This window comes from Arvicanthis niloticus, chromosome 3 (genome assembly GCF_011762505.2).
Source record: "Arvicanthis niloticus isolate mArvNil1 chromosome 3, mArvNil1.pat.X, whole genome shotgun sequence".
NCBI lineage: Eukaryota > Metazoa > Chordata > Mammalia > Rodentia > Muridae > Arvicanthis > Arvicanthis niloticus.
The window spans coordinates 101856838-101866358 of record NC_047660.1 but is presented as its reverse complement, the minus strand read 5'-3'; the positions used below and the strand labels follow the sequence as shown (position 1 = coordinate 101866358).

General features: G+C 43.8%; 1 pseudogene; it reads right to left on the bottom strand.

Moving 5' to 3' along the window:
- Positions 1–264: 264 nt before the first annotated feature.
- LOC117706379 (U7 small nuclear RNA) lies at positions 265–319 on the bottom strand (annotated as a pseudogene).
- Between the last annotated feature and the right edge of the window lie 9202 nt (positions 320–9521).

Genomic DNA, 9521 nt, shown 5'->3' with positions numbered 1-9521 from the left:
ATGTCCAGCCTCAGCTTTGTTGGGGGTTCTGAGAAAGAGGTGTTTGGGAGCATCGAAAAAAATAACTCTCAAAGTCAATCATGAGTACAGGCTGACAGCCTTTTCTGCTTGAGATGGCAACCCAGAAATCTCTCTATAGACAGCACTTGGCTCTGTAGTCTGCTTGAGACAGCTCTCTCCTGTTAGAAAAATTCTATAAGTTCTCTGGATAGCTCATGGGTTTTCTGAGCAAAGTCAGAAAAGCTGCTAGAAAAAAATTCTTGCATTTTCTGACCAAAGTCAGAAATCTTCCTGGAAAAATTTTAAAAGAGCTGTACTTGCTCACCAAGCAGTTCTCTCTGGGTAGCTCTCTCTTGCAGACCAAAGTCTAGTCTTTTAATTACAATTCAATCAATTCAATTCAATCAATTCAATCATTTACCCAGGGTCCCTTTTGATTATCACATGAATCAGCATTTTATGACCTTAGCTCCTTGATTCTTAGAAAAAGATGGCAAGTACATTTTTTTTTTTTTTTTTAACAAATGAATTCAGAGCTCTACCTGCTTTTGTAAGCACAGACAATAAGCTAGCTGGGTGGGATCCTGCCCTTAGCTTATTCCCACTACATCCAGACCTAAATTCACTCTGTCCCAGGATGATCTTGAACTCAGGAATATGCATGCTTTTGTAAGCAGAAACAATAACTTATCTGGGTGGGATCTTGCCCTGCAATCACCACTCCCCAAGTCTTTTTATCTCCATCCATCATATCTTTCTGATAAGCTGACTCATAGTGCAGCTGCCTTTTATCTTTTAGGTCTGTGAAGCCTCTCTTATAATTCATATTGCATTCTTATATTTTGCATAGTTGAGAAATTATGCATTCTTGAACTCATGTTTTCAAAGTTTTTTTTTTTCCCAAAGTCTTAAGGGCTGTCCTGAAGGTCATAATTTTTACCATTTTTTTTTAGGGTAGGGTAGATGATAGGCCACAAGGTGGGGGCAGGACATCTACTACTGTTGTTTTGCTACATGTTCATGTTATCTAAATGTCTTCTAAATACTTGTTTATATCCCAGGGTTAGTGCTAATTTCCTGTTCAGATTTTTTTCTTGCGATGAGCAATGGTTAACACAGAGACTCACAACTGAGAATAAGTGAGTGCTGAGCACTTTGCCCTAAATGTGGCATCTATATCAATGTTCTCCAAGTTTCAGGGACTATTGCTCAAGAGGGGACTAGAAGAATGCCAGCGGATGAGGAGAAGTACTGTACAATGTTGTCATTTCAACAGGACATGTTCTCGTGGATAGGTCCACACTCATGAGTGTGTGGGCAGCACTTCTTGGTTTCAGTGGCTGTTGTGGGGTAATCACCACAGAAGACCACTTAGACATAGGTTAAACAAATAGAAACTCTTTATCAGCAGGACAGTGACTATAGTAGGTGATCAAGACCCCACTGCACTCTTGAGACTTTCTCAGATGAGCTTTTAAGCATAAAACCACATCCTGAGTTGACATATACCAGTTAGCAAGAATAGTAGCCAGAACCAGAACTACAGATGCAAAAAAGCAAGATTAGTACATTTAGAGACTTTCCCAGAACTATGGACTTTGATGAATGAAGTCTTTGTTCTCATTTTGGCAGGTGTTGCTGTCTACATGCTCAGTTCCAAGGCCTGAATGGTATTTTCATCATGGTGTCAGTTATGTTAAGGTCTTCAGACATACTAATGTCTGAGGGTTTGTTACATTTCCCACTGGTCCTACGGGTGTGAGTCAAATGATAGATTCATCTGGGGTCAAGGGGTTATATTATCTTCTTAGCACCAGTAATTTAACAGAATTAGTATCTGTTTTATATAGCTAACTGGGCAGTTGACCAAGCAGGATTCTATAGTGAGAGCTACCAGTAAATGGATTAATGGCCCAGCCATGGCTTTAAGTAGAGTAGTTAACCATGCAGACTAGGAGAACAAAAGATTGGTACCAGTTGTTAGATAATTGACATCTCCTTTTTCTTTTCTGAAGGTTATTTTTGACTATGGCTAAACTTTCTTTAATTATCTTTGACTTCTGGCATAGAAGCAACAAATTTCTCCTAGTGTCGTACAAAAGCCTCCTTGTTTCATAAAGAGGAGGTCCAAACTTCTTTGAGTCTGCAGAGCAACCTCAGCTAAGGAATCTAACTGGGCTTCCAGACAGGGAACAAAATTTTTCTGATGACCTACATCTATGTCTACTTGAATATTGAGTTCCTTAAAGTTTTTATCCCCCATAGCTAGGGCTAAAGTTCCAACTGCAGCAGGGCCTGCTATGCTTGCCCTATCAATTGAGGAATGAGAATGAGGACTGCTTACAATGTATGGGGAAGCCTAGAATCTAGATTTAGGCAGACCCTGCTCTCTTCTCCATTATATAGATGAATACCTATAGTATAACATATACAAGGATGCAAAGGAGTAGGGTCAAACAATTTAGAAGACGCACACTTTGTTAAGCTGTTAGTGCAAGCAAGCCAGATAGACTCTAGGGCCAGGAAATACACCTAACTACCTTTCCTGGAATTAACCTGCTGTGCACGGCTGCAGTAATCTGCATAGGGGAACTATCCTGGGGCTATCTTGATGACATCAAACAGGCACCCTGTTTCCCCAGGGTGAGCTTAAGTAGTTCCATTTACAGCTGTTAGGGTTAGAAGTTTGATTGGTTCCAATCCCAACATAGTATGGGGGCTTGTGGTCCAGGCACAGTCAGTGGTCCGGACCTATGTCAGGTTGAGAATGGTTAAAGAACTGTTAAACTATTTTTAGCATCCCCAAAACTAAGGCTGGCTTCTGCTGCCCCCTGGGCCTTTATCTTTGAGGTTACTCAAGGAATTCCTGGGGAAATTGGAGTTTGGGGGGCTTACCACCTTAGGAGGCTCATATTTTTGGGGTACCAAGATGTGTTGGTTTGAGATGATGATGGACCAAGCCTACTATAGGCACAATTTTCTTTTGTATTGTAAATTTGCTAACTGGGTAGGACCATTCAAATATAACCTGACTTCTGGGTCCTACCAGTTTCTCAATAATGAGAAACTGCCAGGTCCTAACTTTTATGGATCTGGGATTTTATTGCCCATGAGGATAGGTTGGTGATGGTGATTTTCTTTCTAGGACTATGAAGGAACCAGGGTGTTTTGCAACCCCACCAAGCATAATACTATTCATTTGGCTTTTTGGCAGCTTTGAGGGCTGTCAGCTGGAGAGATATAGTACTGGATAGGTTGGAGCCCCTTCTCTTTACTGGTGGGCCCACAGCCTGAGGGGTGTGCTCTTCCCCAGGAGCAATTGAGTGATCCCCAGTAACCTCTGGATACAGTATTTTACAGAAATCTACCTGGGAGTTAGGTTGGGTCTCAGTGGATAGACTGCTATGAGCTCCCTAATTCCAGTCTTTCTTAATTTCCATGTCCAAAGTTCAGGCTTATGGGGGGGGGGATGGGGCTATCTCATGAAGAGACCAAGCTGTGTATAGCGAGTCCACAGGGTAGCACTGGCAACTTCACCGCTGTGTGGATGGTGAGGGCCCATGTTTCTTCATGTTGGTTCCAGCCTCTCTGTCAGAATCTTCCTTACCTACAGAAGGTTTCCAGGCTAGAACAGTGGGCAGACCCAGACAGCAAACATCCAGTCTGTTGCAGGGCCTGAAGGACTGGAGGAGGGAATGGTTAGTACATTTCGTTTCATGAGCTTCTAGACATAGAGTACATCTGGCCCTTTGGAAGGAAAAGGGAGAAGTTTGGCCCAATTTTTACCAGTCAAGGCCATATTTAGTTTGTATGTCCTGAGTTTTATGGCCTCTAGGCACAGTTTAGTTTCCAATCAACTTTTAGAATTTTACAAGATTTAGGAAAATTTGGCTGTGAAGGCTGGGCACCAGTGAGACCCTAGGGAAACGGGCAGCTGAAATCTTGGAGTTTTTAAAAATTTGTACTATCTGGATCTGGGTAACTCAGCCATTTTGGTTGCCCTCAGAGGGTAGCTTGGTGGAGTTTGGTGACCATCTGTCTTCTGATAATGGAAGTGAGTACAGCCTCTTATCTGGCAAGAACCAACACCATTTGGCTTCTGTTTGGCATCTTTCCTTTTGGCCCACTTGATTTCTTTGTGTATAGGTTCAGGTTCAGGGAGGGTAATCAAGATCTGGAGAGGTCACACCCATAGAGGAGGGTCTCATGGACACGGGCTACTGCAAATACATACTGACTGTGTACACACATGCAGCTTTGCCTCGTTACCACCAAAGTGCCTGGCTTAATGCCAGATCCTCAGCCTTTTGTGCTGAAGCCCCTCAGCTGATAGACTGGACCCATAATGTCCTGTCCAAGATGACAACTGTGGCTCCCAGAATACCTGGCTTTATTTTGAACAAATCTGTTCCCACCTAGTACCTCTTCAGGTCTGATGGGTTGCATTGTATTACATTAGTCACTTTTAGGAAGTGTGGGCTTTGGTGGCAGCAGGGCTCAGAGCAGAGGCTGAAGGCTCAGGGCTTCCAGCCACAGAGTGGAAGAGCAGATAATGCATCAGCTGTGGTTCCAGGGGTAACATCCCCGGGGCTGGAGCTGAAGCTGCTGGCGTCCATCTTTTACAGTAGCTACAAGTATCTTCTGCATCGTCAGTGTCTGCTTGGAAGAGGTGAGTTGTGAGCTCCTCTGTCCAGAGCCAGAGGAGTCAGACAATGGACCTGTGACAGGGTTCTCCTCACAGGTCACTGTAACTTTAATTTTTTCAACACCTATTTTTAATGATGGTTCTTAAAAGCTTTAACCTCCCTTCTAGCCTTTATTCTCCAGAGGTAGTGGAAAAGAAAGGATATGGGGAAGTAGACCTGTTTAGAAATAGTTGTTTGGAGCAAATCCCATCTGCATTTTCAGGAAATTAGCAATTTAATTTATAGGTTAGCAGTGGCAGCTTGATCCATTCGGAAACACTTTACAGATATACCAGCAGTCCAGTTGAATAGAGTCAGAAGAGCAAACACGAATCAGCAGCAGTGGTACTACCTAGCAGAGACATCCAGGCCTCAGCCTTGGCATGAGTCAGCAGGAGGGACAAGGGCCAACAGGATTGCTAGGAAAAGTTCTTGGCTGTGCCTCTTTCAGCAAAGTGAAGATCAGCGAAGACGTGAGACCAATAAGCATTTAGCTATGTAAGGAAGCCAATCTCAGTCCCATTACTGTCCATTGAGTCCTATATACAATCCCTCCAAACATCATGTATCCTCCATGGGTCTTACCTCAGCATGTGAGTCTGTCTCAGCTGACGTCACTCTGCCAATCAGCCCGAGTCCGCAGAAGCAGCGAGAAGATGCAGCACATCACCAGAAGTTTTTTGGGACTCTCTATGGAGTCCCAACAAATGGAGCTCAACTACACCATGCAAAACAGACCGATACATGCATATTGATAGTAAAAATTCTTCATCACCCGTCCTTTCACATGCTTTAGCAGAGCATCCTTTCATCTGTGTTTGCTTAGTGCAATGTTCTTTCATGTGTCTGCTTTAGCAAAACACCATCCAGCATAACTGACTTTCCAAAGAACCCTTAAGTTTCTACTTCAGGTCAATGCTGGGAGACCCTGTTTATATCCACTGCAACATCATGAAATCATACCTGTTGTGCCCTGGATCTGATTGGTTGAGTCTGATGAACCTAATTTGGCTGCTGTCTTGGAGTGATTCTGCTAGGTTATCAGCAGCAGCAGGCTGAAGTTTTACAGAATTAGATACTGGGCTGGTCCAGGAGAAGCGTCTGATTTAAGAGTGTATGTTTATCCCTCTTGGATTCCCCTCATGAAGGCCACTACAGAGTGGAGGTGGTTAGGAACAGTTCCTGGCCCAAAGTCAGTTTGTCAGTTAAAACAAAACAAAACAAAACAAAACAAAACAAAACAAAACAAAACAAAACAAAACTAGTGTGGCTGTAGTGGCAAACAAAGAAGTCAGTCAACCATCAGGAACAGGACCTTTTGGACAGATAGGCCATCAGCCTCTTCCAAGGTCCTGGTGTCTGGGCAAAGACTCCCTTTGTAATCACTTACACAGGATGGGGAGTTCTTCCCTCTTCCTTTGCTGGTGTCTCTAGCTTCCTCTCTGGAATCTTTTATCTTTTGCTTTTCATTTCATCTATAGAGTCCCAGTTACTGTACATTTCTTGAGCAATCCCCAGTAGTTGAGACCTAGTCTTACTCTCAAATCCTTTTAACTCTTGAAGTTTCTTTTCTAATATCTGGGAATGGCTGCCAGCAGCTTCAATCCTAAAAAGGGCCTGATAAAACTGTTCAGATTCTCCTTACCGTGGTCAGTGTTGGGATCCCAGTCAGATCACTTAGGAGAGAAAATCAAATTTATCTGGGCTGCACTGTTGGGCAGCAATAAACCCCACCCCCACCCCCTGCCCAGATGGGGAGGTTTTTCTCTTCCTTTTGGGAAATGGTGGGTTCTGAGTTTTCCAGGGGTACAGATATAAACCATGAAAGAGGAAGGAGCAGGACTCTTTTTTTTCTTTAGACAGCATATGCAACTACTTCCTCCTTCCCCTGATGTTACCAGTTGTTTATAGCGGCTCAGAGATCTATGTCCGCCCCCCTGTGTGCACTATGTTTTCAAGCACACCATAGATGGCAGAGAACCCTGGATGAGAGGCTCACGCCCTCTCCATCTCCACACAGAGAGTGGGATCAAGTGTGTGTGGGTAGTGAATGGTCAGAGCCAGGAGCAGGAAGAGGAAGGCAAATTGTGGTCTACTTTCTGGAGATCTTGCTGGGGCCTCCAGAAATGTGAGGTATCCACCAGAAAAGACCACTCAGGCATAGGTTTAAGCCAATAGAAAGCCTTTATTAGGCAGCCAGTGACTCCACTGGGTGTTTAGGACCTCAGTGAAGTCCCAAACCTGCCTCAGGATGAGCTTTTAAACAAAAAACCACATCCTGGGGTGACACACCTCAGTTAGCAAGAACAGGCATAAGTGGAACTACAGAAGCCAAAAAGCAAGGTTAGTATATTTGGGGGCTTTCCCAGAACTATGGACTTCGTTGGATCAGGTCTTCATTGTGGTTTTGACAGGTGTTGCCTGAATGCAACTCCGTCATGGCACCAGTTGTGCTGAGGTCTGGGGCCTGTTACATGGGTTAGTAACCAAAAGGAAGAGAGGAGAGCAGGAGGAAGAGGAGCAGAGGAATATGATCACGATTGTATGCACACATGTGATTGTTAAAGAATGAAGAGAAATACTACCAAAACAAACCTCTCAGTTCTTTGAAACTAAACAGATCGGCTCCAGAAACCTATGGATCAGGGGATATTGTGTTCTTATTGGGTTCCTTTCATTTTGGGGCCCTCCAGTTCCAGATCAATATGATTCCTGAAGAAACTCACCAGCACCATAAATTCACCAATAATTTTATTATTTAAGGTTGAGAGTGGTAGAGCATGCTGTTTTCTCTTGGAAGGCAAATACTTACATCTTCCTGTTTTCTCAGCTCCCCCTTTTCAGGATGCCTGACCCCCACTGCTATAAATTCTCCTTCTATCATCCATCATAGCTTTCCCTCAACTTGACTCCCAAGTGCTTACAAGAAAAAAATACCTCAGTGTGTGGTGGTGTATGCCTTCAATACCAGCGGTTGTGGGGTAGGGAGAGAGGGTGGCAGTTTTCTGTGAATTCAAGGTCAGCCAGCCAGTGCTTGATATATAGAGAGACTGTCTCAAGCACATAAACAAAAATACCTGTGGGTTGGGCCTCTAGAAGCCATTGGGACAATACATAAATGCCACAAGGAGAAATCACCACTCCTGCCAGACCCAGTGAGTGCATTTGCAGTGGATCTAGTCTATGAAGGGTTGAGGTAGCCTTTCTGTAGGTATATGTGGGTTGTTTGCAGTAGGATAGGTGAGTGGTTCGGGGAGGTAAGCACAGAGCATCACCACAGTGTGTTGCTTTACCCTATTTTATCATCAGAAAATTCATGCTCTCTCTTGTGCTTTGGAGGATTAGAGGTAGAATGAGGGGTGAAGGAAGATTCGTAGGACAGAGTAGTGTTCATACAAGGCTGGCCAGCATCATATAACCTAACATTACAGTGAGGGTCTGGGGCTGGGAGCACAAATACCCAAACACATCCATTAGGTGGCCATTGGGACTCTCAAGTACCCAGTGACTAGTGAGTGGTGTTAACATTTGGGGAAACAGGAGAATTCCCTGAAAAGTCTGACTAGTAGCTAACTTATCAGTGAATGTCTCTCAGGGGCTGCAGGCATCCATGTTGTGATGTGTTATTATTACAAAACTCCTATGTGGCTTTAGTGCAGGTAGTGAAACCAAACCTGCCATCTCTCTCTTCTGGGCTCAGAATAGCCACTTCCAGAGCCACAAGCCCCAAGAACACACATGACTGTGCATTTGGTGTGAGAAAGGCATTCAGCGTCTATATGACTTGGAGTCAAGACTGAGAGTGGTTCTTATCTCATCCCATCCAAGAGCACTAGAACAGACTACTTTATTATTCTGAAGTGGTTTTTTTTTCCTGTTCTACACACATCTGCTTTCCTCATGGCAACTCATTGTGTGCAAGAAAACACAAAGGAAATGGTTGTTAACAGCCTGAGAGGAGACAAAGACCTTCATTTTACTGTATTCTTTATCACCCCAAATCCTTGAAGTAAGTGAAGTTTCACAGGGGAAGAAGATTTCCATTGGTTTCTATTAAGTGTCATACAAATATTCAGGGGAAATTGCCTTTGATTGGCTCTCTTTTCTGTGGGGTACCCCCCTTTCAGGCCTAAGTATGCTTAAACCAAAGTATCCTCCAGGGTTCCTTGTCTGAGGTTGGGCTGCTCACCCTCCCTCCCCACATCCTACCTCCAACTCTGTGACAGGGATTGCAACACAGCCTAAGAGTAAAAATATCATGTCCTTGAGAATAGGAGAGTAAATTGTTAAAGCAAAAACCTGTGTCCTTACGCACAGCTGGGAAATAAATTCTGGGCATCTTTTGGAGATCAAAAGACTTTGCCACTTATACCCTGACAGGAGACCAGCTGTTGAAAGTTCAGCCTTGAAGAGAACTCCCAACCAAAAACTCCAGAAGACTGCCTCAACTTTCCCAGTTGGTTTTTCCTGTATGCAAGCCCCGATTTGATGATGTAATCTTTATGATGCTAACTGTTCTTATCCTAAGGTATACCCCCCTGTGCTCTGAATACTCCATTCTCTTTTTTGAGAACCCCAACACATTGCTTTAATGGAGCTGCCTTAGATTTCTGTTGGATGTTTTGAGTACCTGATTTGATGACCTTTATTTGTCAGTTTGTCTGTCTGTGTTTGTCTGTCTGTGTTTCTCCCATCTCTCCACATGCTCCCCAAAGGTGAACTTGCTCATCTCAGTAGATATGCCTTGTATTTGAAATTCCTTCCCTGCCTCAGTGCTGAGGTGGGAGGCGGCCCCATCTACCAGGAAATATTTAAAGAAAGAGACAGGCAAATGTG